The sequence below is a fragment of the Giraffa tippelskirchi genome, chromosome Y, assembly GCF_054371585.1.
Source record: "Giraffa tippelskirchi isolate mGirTip1 chromosome Y, T2T-mGirTip1v1.2.pri, whole genome shotgun sequence".
Taxonomy (NCBI): Eukaryota; Metazoa; Chordata; class Mammalia; order Artiodactyla; family Giraffidae; genus Giraffa; species Giraffa tippelskirchi.
Window position 1 is genome coordinate 6,221,406 of NC_137290.1, and position 17,032 is coordinate 6,238,437.

Sequence of the window (17,032 nt, forward strand, 5' to 3'; positions counted from 1 at the left end):
AAGAAAGGGCTTCCCTGGTGGCTGAGACTGTAAAGAACCTGCCTGTCAGTGCAGAAGACCCAGGTTGAATCCCTGGGTCAGGAAGATTCCCCCTGGAGAAGGGCATGGCAACCCGCTGCAGAATCCTTGCCTGGAGAATCCCAGGGACAGAGGAGCCCAGCGGGCTTCACGGTCCACGGGGTCACAGAGAGTCAGACAGGGCTGAGCGACTGAGCACAGACAGAAGACATGAAACCTGCTGGGTAGGGAATTGCATTTTGTGAATTCTGCACCCGCAGGTTGACTGAAGGAACATTTCGGAGGATCCTCAGAGTCGAGGGTTCTCTTGCCGTTTGCGTTTTCTAGAAAGGCAACTGCCGTGCAGAGAGAGAAGGGGCTTTCCCGGATAGGGGACCGGACCTGGCCCGAGGGGGACCCCAAAGGGTCTGACCCCCAGGCCGACTGCGTTGGCAACCTTCATGTGTAGAAGCCTTTGCACGTGGAAAGGCTGCATGGGAATCCCTTGACTTGCGCTGAATGCTGCTGGTCTCTCTGGCACGAGAGCTAACGTTCTCTTTGCCACCTTCACAGCTAGTGGCCATCATGCAGCTGTCCAAGGCTTCACCAGTATCCTTCCTCACCACCCACACCTTTAATTTTTCTTCCATGGACGCTCAACTTCCCTGCCTTTTCAAGTTCAGCTAAGGCAGATAGCCAAAATTCCTAAGGGAGGAAAAGTGGAAATGAAAGAGAAATGAAATTTTGAAATTTCTCTTTCAAAGAGAAATGAAAGAAAATGGCATTTTGAAGGATGAAAATGGAACTTGATAGGATCATGTGTGTGTGTGTGTGTCTGTGTGTGTGCATGAGTGTGTTTCCTCCAGGGTTGCCAAGACCTACGATTGCTGATGCATCCGAAGATTTGGAGTGAGGCTCGCTCATAACCGTGAAAGAATGACTGGGGGTTTGGCCGCAGTAACAGCTGTTGACCCAGATGGAGGTGGGTTTGGGAACCTGTGTGTGTGTGCGGATTTGCTACCCAGAGACATGGACCTTTATGTAGGTGGCAAGTACGACCACTCCTGCACAGATTTCTTAACCATTATGGTTGAGCCGTCTTCGCGGGAAGAATGAGATCCCTCTCTGGGCATTTCATCAGAAAGCAGCCATTAAAAAGAATGCATTGGAATCAGTTCTAATGAGGTGGATGAAACTGGAGCCTATTATACAGAGCAAAGTAAGTCAGAAAGAAAAACACCGATACAGTATATTAACACATATATATGGAATTTAGAAAGATGGTAACGATGACCCTATATGTGAGACAGCAAAAGAGACACAGATGTGAAGAACAGTCTTTTGGACTCTGGGAGAAGGCGAGGGTGGGATGATCTGAGAGAATAGCATTGAAACATGTATATGACCATATGTGAAACAGATCGCCAGTCCAGGTTTGATGCATGAGACAGGGTGCTCAGGGCTGGTGCACTGGGATGACCCTGAGGGATGGGATGGGGAGGGAGGTGGGAGGGGGGTTCAGAAAGGGGAACACATGTACAGCCATGGCTGATTCATGTCAGTGTATGGCAAAAACCACTACAATATTGTAAAGTAATTAGCCTCCAATTAAATAAATTTTTTAAAAAAGAAATGAAACATGTATACATAATTTTAAAAAATTTTATCCACTGTATATCATGTTATTTTTCAGGTTTAACCTTTTCTCCACCCATGTCCTTTTCCTGTCTCGGAATTCCACCCCTACATCCACACTGAACTCAGTCATCCTGTCTCCCATCTTTCTTTTGGGCCGGGGCAGCAGCTCGGACTTTCCTTGGCTTGGGTGGCTCTGTTTTGAGGTATAACTGGCCACGACTTTTCATAGAACGTCTCTCACTTTGGGCTTAGCAGGTGTGTGCCACGTGATGAGGCCGGGGTTATGAGTTTGGGGAACAGAGACCGCAGAGACGGAGGGCCCTGTGATCACGTCGCCTCCAGGGCGTTGGACTCTCCACGTGACTTAACGCTGATGAGCTCAGCTTGCCTTCTGCTCAGGGTTTGTGTTTGCCAGGTCTTTCCCCTGTCTTGTCTGTCCACACTAGACTTTCAAAGCCCATGCTCACTGCTGTAGGGGGAGCAAAGTAAGCTTCACCTCCTGGAGACGTTAGGTTGAACTGGTTGAATGCAAGGCTTCCCTAGTGGCTCAGTGATAAAGAAACAGCCTGCCAAGGCAAGAGATGCCGGTTCAATCCCTGGGTCGGGAAGATCCCCTGGAGAAGGAAATGACAACCCACTCCAGTATTCTTTTGTTTTTTTTAACTTTTGGGGGCTGTACCACACAGTGAGTGGGATCTTACTTCCCCCACCAAGGATCGAACCCGCAGCCCCTGCGGGGAATCCGATCTTAACCACTGGATCGCCAGGGAAGTCCCCCATTGCGGTAATCTTGCTTGGAAAATCCCATGAACAGAGGGAGCCTGGCGGGCTCTCTAGTCCACAGGCTCTATAGTCCAAAGAGTCGGACACGACGTAGCGTCTAAACAGCAGCAAATTTAAATGCAGGTCTATTCACTCGTTGCTCGATAGAAGGTGATACAGCCTCGTCTCGGAATATGGGTCCAGTAATTCTAGTGTGGGGTCGTCTCTCCGTAATAAACTGTACCGGTGATGCGGCTTCTGCAGTTTCCAGTGTTGAGTCCCGTAAAGCGCAGTGGTTCCCGAAGGAAACCATCTCCGCGCAGAATCCATCTGCATGTTTACTGCCTTTTCTGAGATCTCTTCGCTCTTGTCCACCCCGTCAGCGTTTTCATGATAACTTTTTTTTTTTTTTATTTGGGGCTGCACTCTGCACCATGCACATGGGCATGTGTGATCTGAGTTCCCCGACAGGAGATCAAACCCACATCCCCTGCAGTGGACGCTCAAGAGTCTTAACCACTGGACCTTCCGGAAGTCCCTCATGGTACATTTTTGTCTGACCCACGTGTCTGTTAGTCTGTAACAAAGCATCCAAAGTAGCTTTGGTAGGGGCAAAAAAAGACTGTCTTCCTAGCTGATGAGTTGATGTAATATTTCATTACATTTCATTGATGCAGTAAGATGCCCCATCGAATAAGCGGGTTTGGGGCCCCATCAACACTGCGCTGTGAAGGCCCCAGGGTACCTGGCTCAGGTGGAAGGGGCTCCCGGGGGGGATCCACTGGATTAAGCATCTACAGAATAAGCAGCCTTGGTGATTTCAGCGAGAAGGTCAACAGGAGGCCTTGTTAACAGACCTTCTCCTCCACGTATTTTTAGAAGCAGCAAATATCAACCATAAATATTTAATGTTGTGTTTATAGACTCTGGCATCATAAAACTTCGCAAGGTGACTCAGAGGAGGCGGATGACTGTGTACCCCCGAGGAGAAGGAATTTCCTCCCCCTGGCACCCCGCACTGTGAGGAAGGTCATCGTTGACGTTGTTAGGGGAGAGGTGAACAGGTAAATCGCTGTCTTATTCAACTTCTTCATCCTCAGCAGATGAGTTTAGTCATTACTCCTCGCTGGCCAGGATTTTCAGTTTTCTGATTTTTAAAAGCAACATGCTGCATGTGATGAGCAATTTGGAAAAAAAAAAAGAGAGAGAGAATGGAATCTGGAAACAAAATAAACACCTCTGAACCCACCCACACCAGTTCGCCCATCAGCCTGTCGGTACGTTTTCTCCCAGAGGCCTGTATTCCTGGGCATGAAACATCAGGAAGGTTCAGCTTTGTAACCCGGCTCTCCCAGTTAACCTCACAGAGGGAGCGTTTGATCATTGCTGACGTTCATTGAAAACATTTTTCAGGCATTTGTCCCGTCAAGTGTGTATGCCGTAATTGATGTAACACGTGTTGCTGGAGCTTCAGATTGCTTCCAATTTTTTTTTTTTTTTGCTTTAGGATAGATTGCTGGAAATGGAGCTCTAGGGCTCTTGAGACCGATTACCAAATTGCTTTCCTTGAAAGGTTGTGCCAGCTGTTCCCTATTGCCAGGGAGCCCAGGGTGGGGGTGGGGGCCTGCCTCTCAGACAGCTCAGGACATTGTGGTCAACTGAGCTGGGAACGCAGGCACTTTTTTTTGGTTTTGTTTTTGCATGTCTTTGATTAAAAAAAAAAAAAAGATGAGGTGGAATATTTCATCCTGTTCGCCAGCCATTTGCATTTCTTTTTTTTTTTGTCCTGTGACTTGGATGTAAGTTGCTCTGCAAGCAATGGCTCGGGTTCTGTTTTGGGTTACACTCTGTGGGTTTCACGTGAATGCCAGCTGTTTTAATAAAGACTGCACTGTCAGAGTTTCAGCTACAGGGGCCATTTGTGGCGTTTGCTGGGAAGTTGAGTCTCCCGACCTGAGCCAGCCTGAGTCTGCATATTAGGGCTGCGTCTTAAACGGGAGTTGAGTCCAGAAAGCAGGAAGGCAGGTCAGCACATGAACTTATTACTGAGATTATACCTACCTACATTCTTTGCTCATTAACTCTTTGACCCCTTTCTTTAAGCTGGGGAGCAGGGTGTGTGCGCTGTGATTGCTCATGAATGAGAATTGATATGTTTGAATATCACTCCTCTACGTGGATTCAGCTCATCTCCTGGTGTTTCTTAGTGTGTCTATCAGAAGACGGTGTTTTTACAGAATGACATTTGTAGGAAAAGCACAGATTCTTAGGTTAGCCAGCAAAAGGTCTTGAAATGCTTATAATTATCAATTGGCAAACTTGCAATTTGTTTCTACTTGTCGTTAGCCCAAGTTTGTTTCCCAAGGGTGTGTGTCTGTGTGTGCATGAGTGTGTACGGGTGACATAGGTTTTGTTGTGCAAATGAATTGATTGAATGTCTCTGCTGTGTCTTTGAAGCCTGGTGCTCTTTCATGGCACGCTAGGGACAAGAAGGGGATTGTTTGTTCTCTGTGTTGCTCTGAAGTCATCAGTGAGACGTCTCTGCATTTGCTGTTACTGCTCTTTCCTTTCGCTGTTGTATAACATCACCCATTTGGAAAGCTTTGCAAAGATCTATTTCAGTTCCTCCTTTTAGAGTGTGTAAGTATTTTTTTTTTTTTTTTTTCATTCTCCAAAGAATGGTTTCCAAACCTAGAAAGGAAAGGAATGAAAGGCTAGGAAAAAGATGATACAGCAATGATCAATAGAAGGACTCCCCTGACGGTACAGTGGTTAAGACTTGGCACTTCCACGGCAGGGGTTGCTGGTTTGATCCCTGGTCAGGGTACTAAAATCCTGCATGCCGCTTGATGTGGCCGCACAAAAAAAACAAAAAATCATCGATAGATTATTAAAAACAAATGTTGTAATGATTTTGGGATACGGTTCTTGTTGGCTTTCGCTTCTCAGTGATGTGTGAATGTTTTTGCTCGAAATTACATTTGCTAGGTGAGAGTCTAGCCATGAATCATGTCTGCCAAATTTCAATAGGTGAGGTAATGCATGGAGAAATGGCCTTCTTTCTATAATAACGTGCATCTTCTCAGGCCTCAGGGTTCTTTTTCCTCTCAGTATGTTAACTGCCACACACTAGGAGTTTCCTTGTTTTTACATTTCTGCATGAATCCTGCATACTAGGAGTTTCCTTGCTTCTGCATTCTGCGCGATTACGCACAGCCATGAGGAGCGGGTGGAGGACTCACTCCCAGGTTCCCGTCCCCACTGTGGCTCAAGGTCAGAGATGCTCAGCTTGAGCTCCGTTTCCCAGGGCGTGTGGGTAACACACACACGTGCACAGTACCGGTTCCAACTGTGGGCAGACGGAAGCCACAGTCCCTCCACCCAAGTAATAAAAGTAAGAAGCTCTCTCATACTATCGCACCATTTATGCAAAAATAAACTCCTCCTTAACACCACTCTGAGCTTGCCTGGTGGCTCAGCGGTAAAGGATCAGCCTGCCAATGCAGGAGACTCAGCTTCGATCCCTGGGTTGGGAAGATACCCCTGGAGAAAGAAATGGAAACCCCCTCCAGTATTCTTGCCTGGAGAATCCTGTGGACAGAGGAGCCTGGTGGGCTACAGTCCACAAGGTTGCAAAAGAGTGGAACCCGACTCAGTGGCTAGAAAACAGAACAGCAACACAACCAACCCATCTCTAGATTTTTTTTTTCTTCTTTTTAGTTCAGAGTAGAACTCAAAGTGACAATAAAATGCCTCTTGCAAAAAGAAGCTGTCGAGTGTTCAGTTTGTCGTCACTGATGAGATGCACGCAGCTCCCTGTGCCTAAGCATCTCTAGCTGTTGGTTCTCCAGCGCTTTGAGTGGGTGAGGCTTAATTAAACTTTAAAAGTGACAGCCGACGGTGTAAGGGGCAGGAAGTCTTATCTAAAAGGAGGTTTAATACAATAATAACAGCAAGAGAAGCTGCGTGTAGTCCCGGCTAAAATATCTGTTCAGCGGCACCCCATCTTAAACAGAATATGTGCAAGCTCAGTTGTGTCCAAGTCTTTGTGACCCTTTGGACTGGAGCCCGCCAGGCTCCTCTGCCCATGGGATTCTCCAGGCAAGAATACTGGAGTGGGTTGCCATTTCCTGGTCCTGACCCAGGGGATGGAACCCACTGAACCTGCGTCTTCTTTGTCTCCTGCATTTGCAGGTGGATTCTTTACCCGCTGAGCCATCAGGGAAGCCCATCTTAAACACAGTCACACTGAAAGTTGAGCTGTACTGTTGACTGTGATACAAAGTCCATTGTAGCATCATCACCCTTGGTCTCCCATGGCAACCTGCTAGGAAGAGTTGTGCAGCTCTGGTGACATCACCCCCTAGTCATAGATGAGACAGCCTCAGCCAGACGGGGTCCACACCCAGGTGCTCTGCATTGAGCCCTGGAGTTGACAGCGCACCTTGCTGTCTGCTGGGACAGGTGGCTCTGAAATTGAAAGGTATAATAACATACACCCAGATGAGAGGTCAGTGTTTGCCCACAACGCGAGCAACCTGTCAATGACCATGGCTTTTCTGAGACCCACAACCCTTTCAGGTGTCTTAACAGAACTTGTGATAAGTCACTGCATTAAAAATATCCTCAAACAGAAAATTGCTTTTTTTCCTAGAGAAAGGTGGTCTGCATTTAGAACAATTTGTGATTATTAATCTGTCTTGAACTGGTCAAGAAATAAAAAAATGATGCTATGGGCATACAATTAAAATTTTGCAGTGGACGTGAAGCCTTGAAAAAATGCTATGGTTTAATCTTGCTGACTATAATCAACACATTTTAGAGCCTGTGGGTACCATATAAAGTGTCTGGGTTTTTGTACTCTCCAGTAGAAAGAGAATACAAACCATAAATTTAAGGTTTTCTAGTAGCCACAGTAGAGAAGTAAAAAGAAATCATAAATTATTTCTGCAATATGTATCTAAATATATACTAAGTTAATATTATTTGCAGCATAAGAAAAAAATCAGTCTCTCAGTCCTGCCCCAACTCTTTGGGACACTAGGGACCATAGCCTGCCAGACTTCTCTGTCCATGGGATTGTCTAGGCAAGAATACTGGAGTGGGTTGCCATTCCTTTCTCCAGGGGATCTTTCCGGACCAGGGATCGAACCCGGGTCTCCTGCATTGCAGGCAAATCGAACCGTCTGAGCCACCAAGGAAGCCCATTATTTGCAACATATGTATTAATATGTAATAATTCAATAATCTAAACTCACTATCCAAAATAGTATCATTTTGACAAGTTATCCATATTTAAAAAATCATCCAAGGCATATTTTATGTTCTTTCCATTTCTTTACTAAGTCTGCAAAATCCAGCGTGGATTTTCTTCAGGCTTTGCTTATGTGGTAAAACACCCTAGGGTGCCCGTGAATTAACATTGGTTCCAAAACACACTGTGAAGTCTTGGGTTTCTGACCAGGAAACCATTAGTAGCTGTAGTTTTTTATTTCTTCACTTCCTCTTCCCTGTTGATGAATGTCTCTAAGAGGCCAGAATGCAGCTTCTAACCTTTCTACAAGGTAATTTGGCAGTGACAGGGTGAGTCATTTTAAGTCAGCTGAGATGTAACTTTCTGTAGCTTTGGAAGTGGGGTGATGGACCTCTCGTTCCGTAAAGCACTGCCTCACAGTAAGAGCCCCAAAGTTCTGTCCTCCTCTGTGTCTGGGATGGCTGCCCCAGCTCCTGCCCTCACATCACGTCCCTGAGTAAGAGTGAAGAAGGGGATTTCATTGCCTTTAAGAGCACAGACTAGAGATTTCATATTTGACTTCTGCTTGTAGCCTTTGGCCAGAACTGGGTTACAGGGAAAGCTTGTCCTTTTGAGAGGACGGTGGTCACGTGCCCACACAGAATCCGGGTGTCCTGTCCTCAAAGGGTGAGGGGTGGAAGTAGATAATGGTAGTCTAGCAGACTCTACCTTCGACCCTGTCCTCACTGGAGTGGGAACAAGGCGTTGCTAAAACAACCATGCATCCAATGCAGAATTCTAGACTGTGGGACAAAGATGGGTATCTGGTACAGCAAGGGCTCCTGCAGAGAGCTTGTGGGTTCCATCTTCTGCTCAGCTGTGAGTGTTTCCTTTCTTGCCCACCACTTACCCTGAGTTTCAGCCAGGTGGCCAGGAACCTCTTTCTTTGTGCACCAAGTGGGACTGTGATCTCCCCTGAGTTTATAGTGGTTGCATGAAGTAACAGAGATGAAACGGCACGCCTTTGTTGCCTTTCTCATACCTAGGTCAGAGGTAGTCTAATGTGCTGTTTGTTGGGAGTTACCTTTTTACGCAAAGCCTGCGTGGTTTGTAGCACAGGCTTCTTGTACAGGAAGGGGCTTAGGCTTCTGTCTCCACGGCCCTTCCGCACCACATAGCACGTTGCAGAGTATTTGCACATGAAGTTCTTGATGAACTTGTATGGTCTTCGATCATTTGCTGTTCACTCCATCTGTCAGATTGAACGCATTCACCTAAGCAGTAAGGAAATACTTCTAGAGCACCTACCACCTGTCTCAGGAATTCTTCTAGATGCAGAGAATGTAATAGTGAACAAATTAGACAGAACGCGTACATCCTGGTGGATAAAAGTATGTGTTGGGTATGACGCATTGGGTGTTGTTATTTAGTCGTGTCTGACTCCTTTTTTGTGACCCCATGGATTGTAGCCCACCAGGCTCCTCTTGTTTCCAGGCAGGAATACTGCAGTGGGTTGCCCGTTCCTTCTCCAGAGGGATCTTCCCAACCCAAGGATTGAACTCACGTCTCCTGCCTTGGCAGGCGGATTCTTTCCCGCTGAGCCACCTGGGAAGCCCACGTTGGGTGTTGTGGTGTCAAACGTGAGTGCATGTGAAATCGCTTTGATATTTGCAACATACGTTGTGCTTCGTAATTTTTAAATATCGGCAGTATTTACCAGAGAAGAGATAACTAACAATCATACACACATCCCCACCCACTGAAAGGAAATAGAATAGGAATGTTGAGTATTCATTGAATATTTTTAAATGTGAATATGGTGTGTTTGGATTATTTGTTCATAATTTTTCAGCCACGTAGATAGAAAATGAAAGTTCATTTAACTTCTTTCTATGTTTTCAACAAATATGTAAACCATCATCTGCCTTTATATTCATATAATAGTACTTGAGTTGGAGAAAAAGACAGAAAACCGCAGCACTCTTGAGGGTACCTTTGCCAATTAGAAAGATTGTAAGGAAAAATTGATTCCTCCTGGGTTTTTGTTTTTGTTTTTTTGTAGAAAATTAGCACAATGATTTTCGCTGAACGTGATTTCCTTTAAGCTACTGAGAAATTTTTAGTCTTGCAGGCTGAATGGAGTGGATAGTGGTTTAGAGGAGAAATGAACTGATTAATGAGAAGCCCCTGATTTCATTTTAATCACATACTCTGACACAGTGGGCAAAATTCACACTGTATTTTCTTACACTGGTGGTGCTGTTAAAATGTATGCAGACGGAACACGTTTATGTATTACTGAGCCTTTCATGCTGTTTTGGTTTCCAGGGCGCTTGGTAAATCATTATAATTATTTTTATCCAGGTTATCGGTTCTTAACACTCCTCTTGACCTGACATCGTGAATTTTCCGTTCCGTGAAAATCGTATTGTTGAATGGAGGCTTGTGCCCTGTGGAAATGAAGGAGAGATAGATGCAGAGAGACCTAGCCGTGTGAGGCCCCCCGTGTGTGATGACGGACTTCCTTGCGTTTAGGGGGGACTTTTACCTCCCTTGTGTGTACAGAGGAGCAGACCCAGTTGTCACTAGTGCTAAAATGTGGACTTCTTCTCCGTGACCCCGTTTTGACTCATTGAGCCATTAAAATCTGGTAGCAATAATGCGATGGAGGGGGTGACAGCACAGACAGCTACAAGACACCGTATTTTTTTTTTTTTGACCGAGTTGGGACTGAATAGGCTGGATTTTGTGATATCTGGCAGGTCCAGCTTTTCATGGTAAGCACTCTGATCAAACAGCGTTCATGATGGCTGGTCTGCGGTATTTGAAATGCGTGCCTTGTGAATTCTTAGCCCGTTGATGGCCGAATGACCACTGTGGTCTTCCTTTTCTTGCCTGCGTGCTCCGTCCTTTCCACAAAGCCTCGCCCTGATTGTAGACCTGGGTTCTCTGGTCAAAACAGGACCATATACAGAATATCTTCTCCCTGGAGCAGAAGGTTAGCTTCGTTGCCATCAAGAAGCTTCAGAACATCCTTCAGTTTTGGCCTGCTGGGATTTTTTTTTTTTCCCATCTCGATGAAGCTGATGCTCGAAATGTTGGTAGTAAAAGATGGTGCATTGACGGTGGGATTATCTGACCTAGAATTCATCAAGTTGAGTGGCGTTATTTCCAGTGTTTTTAAGTCTGTTAAGTTTGGGGAGAAGGTAGAAGTTTCCCGTTGAGAATTAATACTGTGGAGACTGAAGGAGAATTGTCTTTGTGAGGTAGTAGCTACAGAAGAGAGGTATGTTGACCTCCCGGGTGGTCCAGTGGCTGAGACTCACAGCTCCCAATGCAGGGGTACCCGGGTTCATCTAGTGAGGGAGCTAGATGCCACTGAGTTCAAATGCCACAGCGAAAGATCTCGTGAGCTGCAACCAAAGACCCCACAATGCCCTGAGCCCTGCTGCAAGCAAATAAATGAGAATAAAAATAAATATTAAAAAAAAGACAGAGGTGTCAAAGGTGTCTGGATTGCCAGCCCATGACAACTTATTCCCAGCAGCTGTCCATTACGACGTGAAGAGTCTTTGAATGCTGAAAAGACAGAAGCGAGGTTGAGTGCCTACAAGAATGAAAGTGTCTTACGGACAATTTAGGAACAACGCAGAGGGGGAAAAAAGGTACAACTTGTATAGAAGTGAAAACTGGCTCCAGGAAGCAGAGATAAATTCCCCGGATACATAAGGGGATAGAATGGGTTTCTGAACCTTGGCGCTTTTGACATTTGGAGTTGGAGAAGACTCTTGAGAGTCCCTTGGACTGCAAGGAGATCCAACCAGTCCATCCTAAAGGAGATCAGCCCTGAGTGTTCATTGGAAGGACTGATGTTGAAGCTGAAACTCCAATCCTTTGGCCACCTGATGCGAAGAGCTGACTCATTGGGAAAGACCCTGATGCTGGGAAAGATTGAAGGCAGGAGGAGAAGGGGACAACAGAGGATGTGATGGGTGGATGACCTCACCGACTCTATGGACATGAGTTTGGGTAAACTCCGGAAGTTGGTGATGGACACGGAGGCCTGGTGTGCTGCGGTTCATGGGGTCGCAAAGAGTCGGACATGACTGAGCAACTGAACTGAACTGAATTTTGGGGAAGACTCTCAGGAGTCTTCTCCAGCACCACAGTTTGCAGACATCAGTTCTTTGGCGCTCTGCCTTGTTTATGGTCCGGCTCTCGGGCACGACTGGGCAACTGAACAGTGACACCAATTTTTGACGGTAGGAGCTGTTCTCTGCAGTGCGGGGTGTTGAACAGCATCCTTGGTCTCTGTGCAGTAGTGTACAGGAACTCTCTCCCAACAGTTGAAGCAGCCAAAAATGTCGGCACATATTGGCAGATGTCCCCCCACTCTGGATACTTGGCAAAATCGCCCCCAGCAAGAACTACCACAATAGATAGGTCAGTGCAGACAGATAGGAGGATCTTAGCTCTTGCATTTTGAGGGGGCTTCCGAAATGAAAGAAACCATCACAGGGCACTAATGTTCTTTTTTATTTTAAATATTTTCAGGTTAATCCCTTGCAGCCTTTTTTTTTTATTGTAAATATATTTTACAAGGAAGATATGTTGTGTCGGCTCGTACTTTAATTTGAATAGTAGCTGCAAAGTCATTCTATATATATTGTGTGAATTAGAGCTGGATTAGTTACATCATAGGGACTTAAATCTTGCGGGTAAATTCAAATCCCTATGTCAAACACAACTGATAATTTTAAATGAAAAACCTTTTATAAATATATTTGAACAGACATAATCTTATAATAAATCATATACTTTCAAGGTGACAAGTCAAAATGCAGAGTGAAGTAAGTCAGAGAGAAAAACAAATATTGTATACTAATGGCTTCCTTGGTGGCACAGCTGGTAAAGAGTCCGCCTGCAATGTGGGAGACCCCAGTTCAATTCCTGGGTCCAGAAGATCTCCTGGAGGAGGGATAGGCTACCCACTCCAGTATTCTTGGGCTTCCCTGGTGGCTTAGATGGTGAAGAATCCGCCTGCAATGTGGGAGACCTGGGTTCGATCCCTGGGTCCGGAAGATCCCCTGGAAGAGGGAACGGCTGCCCACTCCAGTGTTCTTGCCTGGAGAATCCCATGGACAGAGGAGCCTGGCGGGCTACAGTCCATGGGGTTGCAAAGAGTTGGACACGACTGAATGACTTAAGCACACACAACACATATATATGGAATCTACAGAGATAGTACTGATGGAATGATTTGCAGGGCAGCAATGGCAACACAGAGAGATGATGAACCTACATGATGAAGTAGGTTCTTTCATGGCAATGCCCACAGGCGTAACCTGGAGCCCAATCAAGCATTCCTCTTGGGGCCCAGGAGCCTTTGATTTAGCCATCTCCTGGGGAGATAAATTTAAGCCAGTGAAGGCAGAAGTGGAGAGACGGTGAGGGATTAGATTAAAAGGATCAGCAGGATGTATCCTTTTCTTAAAATTTATCGTATTTCATGGTTATATATCTCAGTTCACAGATAGCTGGTTAAAAAAAAACTGTCATAAATGATTTTGTATAAGCTAATGCGTTCAACAAAGTGCAGAATGTACTCATTTCAATATGAATTTAGTTCCAATTCCATTGTGTATCCTTTCTGATATTAAGAGACCAGTTGTAAAAAAGTGAAAGTGTTAGTTGCTCAGTCGTGTCTGACTCTTTGAGATCCCATGGACTGTACCCCACCAGGCTCTTCTGTCCATGGGATTCTCCAGGCAAGAATACCGGAATGGGTTGCCATTCCCTTTTCCAGGGGATCTTAGTGACCCAGGGATCGAACCCAGGTCTCTCACATTGCAGGTGGATTCTTTACCATCTGAGCCACCAGGGGAACCCAAGAAGCTCGCTGCATATATTCTTAATTTTTCTGTGTTATATAGTCAACATTCAGACACTACTATCTTGTGAAGGGGCTTCAGAGTACTAGGGGTGTCTGGAATATAGTAGTGATTTTGCTACATTAATTTCATACTATAAAGTTATAGCCATTTAACTCTGGGCTTTCTCAGGACTCCAGAAAATGTGAGTAATCCCTGTTAACTGTCATAACCTCCCGGCATTTGCAAGCACAAATGAGTTCTTGATTTGTGCATATTCAGTTCAGTTCAGTCGCTCAGTTGTGTCCGACTCTTTGTGACCCCATGGACTGCAGCATGCCAGGCTTCCCTGTCCATCACCAACTCCCGGAACTTGCTCAAACTCATGTCCGTCAAGTCTGTGATGCCATCTGACTATCTCATCTTCTGTCATCCCCTTCTCTTCCCACCTTCCATCTTTTGCAGCATCAGGGTCTTTTGCAGTGAGTTGGCTCTTTGCATCAGGTGGCCAAAGTATTGGCGTTTCAGCTTCAACATCAGTCCTTCCAATGAATATTCAGGACTGATGTCCTTTAGGATGGACTGGCTGGATCTCCTTGCAGTCCAAGGGACTTAAGAGTCTTCTCCAACACCAGAGTTCAGAAGCATCAGTTCTTCTGCATTCAGCTTTCTTTATGGTTCAGCTCTCACACACTTTATACATGGATGTTTATCAGACAGTTTTGCATGAGAGATCCTTGGAAACCTCCCTCCTTGTCTGACCAGAGCATTCTCATATTAATTAGAAAAGTCAGTTAAGCCTGGAGTGATACATACGTGCCTAAAGCATGTCGTTTTAAGTCAAGCTCGTGAATACTCAGTCATCTGGTCCATACCTTTGCCCTGGGGGAAAGTCACAGACTGGAGATCCTGCCCTTTGCTCTAGCACAAGCCACACCCTTGGTGTATCATGTGTGGCTTCCAGTTTCTGGAGGGGACTTGAGGACGCCTGCACAGGACTCGCATTGCTGCGTGGTCCTAGATTTCCACCTTCCCTCCTAGTCATCTTGTTAACTGAACCCAGGTCCATTTCCTCGCTGCTCAAAATCCAGTAAAGGGTCCAGGTTGGTGGAAATGAATGTTTGCTTTATTTTGGATGCTGGCCGCCTGGGTTGGAAGGAAGACACCGTGTCCAAAGGCCGACTCTTCCCCGCCGCACCGCCCCCCCCCCACCCCGCCGGACGCTCAGGCAGCAAGAGCTTTTATAGACAGACAGAGGCGGCTTCATTGCAGAAACAGTACAGTCAGCTCTGCAAGTCATCTCGAGACTGGTCATGGGTGGTCTGATTGGCGTCATCTTGACTGTTTTAGGTACGGTTAATCTTCAGTTCGGGGGGCACTTTCTTCCCATTTCCTTGAGGCCAGTGCTTGGAAGTATGGCAGTTTGTGTCATGGCCACGGTCTATTAACTTCTTCCACGGGTTTTAGTATTGATAAGACAGCTGACAAGGTGTGGCTCAGAATATTATCAGTAGTCAGTGAAGACGATCTAAAGGTCCTTGGCTTTGTTGCTGTTGTTAAACCGCTAAGTCGTGTCTGACTTTTTGTGACCCCATGCACTGCAGCACGCCAGGCGTCCCTGTCCATCACCAGCTTGCTCAAACTCGAGTCCATCGAGTCTGTGATGCCATCCAACCATCTCATTGTGATGCCATCCAACCATCTCACCCTCTGCCACCCCCTTCTCCTCCCGCCTTCAATCTTTCCCAGCATCAGGGTCTTAGTCGGCTCTTCGCATCAGGTGGCCAAAATGTTGGAGCTCCAGCATCAGTCCTTTCAAGGAATATTCAGGGTTGATTTCCTTTAGGATTGACTGGTTTGATATTGTTGTCCAAGGGACTCTGAAAAGTCTTCTCCAGGACCACAATTCAAAGGCATCAATTCTTAGTGACTAAACTGTTATTGTAGTTTATAATTGGTCTCCTTTGACTGTTTTCCGTTGTTTCTACATTTTCCCATTCCTCTGATTAATTCCTTGGCTAACGTTTTCCACAGACAAAAAAGGAGGTGGGGGACGTGAGGGGCAAGGACCATAAGGTCCTTCTGCATTTCAGTCTTGGTTGTCTTGAAAGTGAAAGTCACTCAGTCGTGTCTGACTCTTTGCGACCCCATGGACTGTACAGTCCATGGAATTCTCCAGGTTAGAATACTGGAGAGGGTAGCCTACCCCTTCTCCAGGGGATCTTCCTAACCCAGGGATCGAACCCAGGTCTCCCACGTTGCCGGCGGATCCTTTACCAGCTGAGCCACAAGAGAAGCCCAAGAATACTGGAGTGGGTAGCCTCTCCCTTCTCCAGCAATCTTCCCCACCCAGGAATGGAACCGGGGTCTCCTGCCTTGCAGGCGGATTCTTTACCAGCTGAGCCATCAGGGAGGCCCCTTGCGCTTGTCTTTCCCACGTGTGATTCCACAGCCTCTGTTAAAATGATTGCCGCTCACCCTGTCTGCAGAGCATCACCTCTGCTTTAGCAAACATACGGTCAGCGGCTGTGCGTGCACTCATACTTCCTCGTGTGAAATTTCTCAGGGACGTGTGTCATTACAGCAGCAGGTACCGCTGAGCAAACCTGGACCTTTGGGAGTGGGCGTATCCAGAGGTGGGGGAGGAAAGACACGGAAGGTTGTGAACACTGCCTTCCCAGCTGTGTTCATCCATCCCTGTGCGTCGGGCATCCGCCTTAAGGTTCTCCTGCAGAGAAGGTGCAGAGCATGGGTAAGGACCTGTCAACAGCCTGGGCTGGCTGGCGTCCCTTTCCTGAGCTGTGCACGTGGCAACCCATGCCTGGCTGGTGGCAGCAGGCTCAGCCCCTGGGAGTCGCCGAGTCCTTTACGAGATCCTTTTGCGGTTCATCTTTTTATCTGTCAGACCTGCCAGCGAAGAGCGGACCCTGGTAATTACATATGTGTGTGCCTGTGTGTTGGGGGGGGGGTCTTGGCCGATTGTCCGTCTCATGTAATGCCGATGCTAAACCCTTGTATGTAGGCGACGTGGAGATATCATGCATCGGCTCATTCAACTATGCATTTAGAAGGATGTGATTCCAGGCAACCTCCACATACACTTTTCTGCTTGTCATTAGCGTTTAATATAAAGCCCAGCAAGACCTGAAAGCCGCCCCTGAGTCTTGAAGAAGGAAAGTGCCATCTTCACTGGAGTTTGGGTCTTAACTTGGGTCTCATATTTGGTTTTTCTTTGTTTTTTAAAGTGGGCCTTTTTTTTTTCTCTCTTTTTTAAAAAATTATTTTTAATTGGAGGATAATTGCTTTGCGATATTGTGTTGGTTTTTTACAAGACACCAGCATGAATGAGCTACAGGTACGTGTGTGTCCCCTTCCCTGTTGAACCTCTCACCTCCCACCCTGTCGAGGTCGATTTGACCTCCCTGCGTCATACAGCAAATTCCCACTGCCTCTTTAATGTTACATGTGGTACCGTATATGTTTCAGTGCTACTCTCTCCAATTTTCCCTCCTTCCCCTTCCCCTACTGTGTT

General features: G+C 46.3%; 1 protein-coding gene across 9 annotated transcripts in view; it reads left to right on the forward strand.

Moving 5' to 3' along the window:
- Positions 1-17,032, forward strand: part of LOC145537845 (F-box-like/WD repeat-containing protein TBL1X) — a 247,994-nt gene that overhangs the window by 134,276 nt on the left and 96,686 nt on the right. For 3 of the 9 annotated variants that reach the window (XM_081568790.1, XM_081568789.1, XM_081568794.1), the window contains 2 exons: positions 3,321-3,461; positions 9,125-9,270. The exons of 2 other annotated variants lie outside the window; for them this stretch is intronic. The gene's annotated coding sequence lies outside the window, so the exon portion shown is untranslated. The remainder of the gene's footprint in view (positions 1-3,320; positions 3,462-9,124; positions 9,271-17,032) is intronic. 4 more of the 9 variants (XM_081568786.1, XM_081568785.1, XM_081568787.1 and 1 more) reach the window with 2 other exon arrangements.